Raw genomic sequence first — 4,848 nt, forward strand, 5'->3', positions numbered from 1 at the left:
TAGACCATTCGCTAAGGTACCGGATAGTTCTAGAAAGTAGAGGGCGTGAGAATAGTCACGTGATCTCGATGACGCAACAGTACTATTAATATTACTTAGTATCAATCATTTGTTCAGGTAGGCTTAGAAATAGCACATTTTATAAATAGTACAGAGAAATAGGCCGTTTATATTACATGAAATAGTACTTACGAAATATATATATTTGATCAAAAGTGAAAAGAAAAATTAGCAAAAATGGACAATGAACCGACACTGAAAGATACGATGGGATGAAATTTACACGTGGGATGGTACTTGGCAGAGCTGCGAAACTGTATTCCCCGGATGAGATTTAGCGGCACAGCGGTAATTAAAATATGGTGGAAGAATTAGGGAAACACATAACAATAAATAAATAAACTAAACTAGATGAATCATAAATATATATAAAATAGCAGTCAACTGTTAGTATTATCATATAAGAACTTATAAGTGGAAGTACGTCAACCACACTATACCAGCAATATCCTATGCCGACAAGGCCTTTTGTTACATACCAGGATTCATCAGCCGGTTGGAATACGACAGACATATTATAGAAGTACATGTCAAAACCACACATGGGTTGTTCGGAAATTAGGCAATCTCCATTCGTATCTCATGGGTACAAGATATTAAATTGCAATGAGAAGTAAAAAATAAAATAAATAAATAAAGGTAGAAGCAAAGTAAAATAAATTTTAAAAATAAAATGAAATTTCGTATACAAATATCTACATATATTTGCATGTTTGTTTGGTTGTTGTTATGCACAAAGCTACGAAATGGGCTGTCTGTGCTCTGCTCATCACAGGTATCGAAACCTGATTTTTGGCGTCGTAAACCTGCAGACTTATTGTTGGGGGTATTTGTTTGCATAAATGTTTCAGATGTCACGCAAAATATGGGATAACTAACTAAAACATGTATGAATGGCAAAAGAAGCGAGTCTACAATGATCTTCGGTCAAAAAGCAAGTCTACCTCAACAGCCAAACAAAAACAAACAAAAGAATGGCGGAGAATTGCAAAGATTTTGATGTGTGTGTGAAGTGAGTATCCTGAGCCGACAAAAACACGATTTCATTGGATAGACGCCGAAGAAAGGAACAACACCACCTGTATCGGAACATAAGCTGAAACCTGAAATAATAATAAAATGTATGCTGTAAAGAAAATTTAGATCTAAAAAGGGGAATTTGGAAAGAGAAATAGCATAAAAGTATAATGAAACCAAGATGTTAAACTTGCATTTGAATGGAAATTGAAAAACATGTACAGTGGAGATCCAACTTCGAAATGTCAATATTTTAAGTGATTAGATGCTAATTGTTTATTATTATGATGTAAGGAGATATATACTTTGTCATGACTAAATAGTGCCTGTTATGGAAGGAAGTTATGTAGAAAGGGGTATCTGTCCTGAGCTTTAAACAACAACAATAACTGGATACTAGTTTCATGTGTCTTTTCTTAACTTAGGTCAGTGATTCCCAACCTTTTCACCACCAAGGACCCCTTTTATTTTATTTTTTCTCCACAGACCCCATGTTTTCGAAAGATTCCGTCTACCCAACAAGCTGTTTTTATTAACTAATAATTAACTAGTTTTCCCATTTTTCACTGTCAAATAAAAGACATATATAACTGAGTGTGCAATTAAAAGAACAGCAGTATTAAAAAAATTACTTGTTTAATGAGCTGGTTAATGTTTCTTTATTGATACTATGTTCCACACTTTTTCCCACGAGGAGCTTAGCTGAATTTTTAACGGCTTTTCTCACATAATTAGAGAGCCAGAAAAATTGTGACAGTTATAGAACAGTCTCAGCTTTTTACGTTGTTATTATTCTGTATCTTTCCGTGCATTATTTAATTAAAGAAAGTAGCTTACAAACCCCCAGTATTATCTTCGCCGAACCCCAGGTTGGGAACCACTAACTTAGGTGATAGTAGAGAATGTATCCGCATAGCATGGAGGGGGGTGTAGGTTGGAAAGTGAAACGCTCTGCGTAGTGTGCGGTTTACAGTATTTGCAATTTAAAGAATGTATTATCCGATATGTTGCACGTTATCACAGATTCGTATTTATTAATGGTATAATGAAAATTTTCAAGTAAGTAATAGCGAACATGGTGTCCTATCTTACGTAGATGGTAAATCTTATCGCACGTTTTAGCTAGTATATCGCTGAAAAAAGATTTCCAAGTTAACTCGATGCTGATAAACTTGATTGAAGTTGATGTGTGTTTGTGTGTCGTAGAGTTTTAAATCTGACTATTTTTAGTCGCGGGAATTTCTTATTTAAACTTCTGTGGAATATAATTGCTTGGGTTTTTTGACAGATTAAGAACAATGCGCTACTTATTACATCATATATTAGTTTGAATAAAAGAAGTCAGGACTATATAAGCAACGGGTGAGGTGATCGGGAGATGTGCTCCAAACAGCTATGTCATCAACACATTGCAATGCATGAGTTAATGGTTAGAGGGGGCAAGAAATGCAATTAAAGCATGTGTTTGTTTGGAATTAAGTACAAAGCTACACAATGAACTATCTGTGCTCTGCCCACCTCGAGTATCGAAACCCGGTTTCTAGCGTTGTAAGTCCGCAGACATACCGCTGTACCACTGGGGAGCTAAAGCATGTGATAAGTCAGACACAGTAGTGACTGAAACGCTATTTATATTATAAATATCCCTTAGTACTCTAGATTCGACACTGGGGCTTTGAAAATGCGTCACGAGTCCGCCACCACAGAGCTGTTAATTCTCCCTTTGAGTCGCGCTTTTCTGCATTTATTATAGAGTGATGTGTCCAGAGGCGTCGTTAGGTAATTAAAAGATTCGGGGCTCAGGATCATTTTCGGTGTTTCAGTATGATATCGATCATGGTTTTTCTATTCTGATTTTTCAAGACATCAACTGGGGTATCCGGGCACGAGTCCCGCGTGCCAGTGGCTGCCGACATTTCTAGATGTACTCGTTTTGGTTTGAGTGTTGTTAAACATAAAGCTACACAATGGGTTGTCTGTGTTTGGTTCACCACGGGTATCGAAACTCAATTTGTAGCGTCGTAAACCTGCAGACTTACCAATGAGCCGCTGAAGGGCGACGTGTCTGTTTACAAAAATAATCTTAGGTTGTTTCCTACACTGAACGCCTTGATTGACCAAATAATATGATCTTCTCTTCCATTTTGAGTAATCTAATTTCTGTTTTATTTTCTAATTTACAGTAAATTTTATCATTATTTTGGAAAGTAATTATATTATTCACAAATGCAAACGAGGTGGAGTAAGCCTTCAATTACAGCATTTATTAATGAGTTGGCACTTTACATGAACTATTTAAAAATCATCAGATGAAGAAAAGATAAGGAATCTCACGAAATAATGTTGTTGTTTTTTTATTTAATAGGTACTATAATATACCTTCTGTTTTTACCTAATGCTGTAATTAAAATGTAAGGTTTGTCATTATACACGAGTTCTTTAAATTTTACTTGGAGAATCAGTTGACAAAGACAAGTCACGAGGTACAGTGTTCCCTCCTTCTTTGATACGTTTTCTTAACCTAACCTATCATTGGGCAGCAGCAGCAAGAATTAAGATTTGAAGACCTGCCCAACAGAGAAAAAGAAAACGAAGAAGCAACATTTTTCTTTTGAATAGGTTCAAAACAAGTTAGGCTTGTATTTTATTTATCATTTTATAAACTAGATAGACTATTAATAAATAGTATGTTATTGTAATTTAAACTGTTTCAGAGATATTACAATGTCATTCGATGTGGAAGAGAAAATTCTCATTTCTTCCCTCTAGAAATGTAACCCTAAAATCTTTAACTTTCTTTTGTTTTGTATTTCATTTTTTATTTTATTTCTTAATTGTTATTATTATTTGTATTATTATAATGAAAACGTTGAAAAAAGCCTTTCAGACTGTCGGGGGTACTTTAACTTAATGTTTCTGTTCTACCCTTAATTTGTACTCCATATCAATTTTAGTTTGTTCTAAAGTTATTTGCTCCCTTTAGCCAACGAATGTATTATGGTAAATATTGTTTACTACTTTGTAGCAATATTTTGTATAACTTGTTTCACTTTATGTACAAAATGGAGCCCATTGTATTTTGATAAGCCTGCTTGGAAATATTGGAAGTCGCCTTGGGAAAGGCGTCAGCCAAATCAGTTTATAATAATAGTAATAAATTATACTTGTCTTAAAACGTTTGTTTAAAACATATTATATTTTTAACATTACATTCCTTATTCAGTCGTTTAGGGTTTTTGTTGAAGAAGAATGTATAACAGTATTTCAACCACACTATGTCTACTATATACAGAGCTCAAAAGGCCGGCTTGGATACAAAAACATAATAACCTGCCGAAACACTTCATCAGAACCATTTGTTACAACAACAATTGTTGTGGAATGAGCGGTTTTTATCATATAAATTTTTAAAAGTAAAGTACCTATAAAAATTTAATATAATAAAATTGCCATAACCTTCTTTCTGACATGAATAATAATTAAGTATACAAAATAACATCGGTAAAAACAAATCTTCGTTTTTCAAGTAAAATTATATCTATAATAATGTAAAAGCGTGTTTGTGTGTCTGAGTGTGGCCGCCATAACTTCAAGAAGAAAGAACCCAGAAACCTGAAATTTTGCACCCACACTAGATGGACGCTGAGAGTGTGTACCTGTATATGATTACTTATCCACGTATGTGTGCGAGCGCATTCTTTTTTTTTTAAGGCAAGCTAGCAAAAAAAAACCACACAAGAAAGAATATATGAACGCCATAGCACCAAGAAC

This window comes from Limulus polyphemus, unplaced genomic scaffold, assembly GCF_000517525.1.
Source record: "Limulus polyphemus unplaced genomic scaffold, Limulus_polyphemus-2.1.2 Scaffold287, whole genome shotgun sequence".
In the NCBI taxonomy this organism is placed as follows: Eukaryota; Metazoa; Arthropoda; class Merostomata; order Xiphosura; family Limulidae; genus Limulus; species Limulus polyphemus.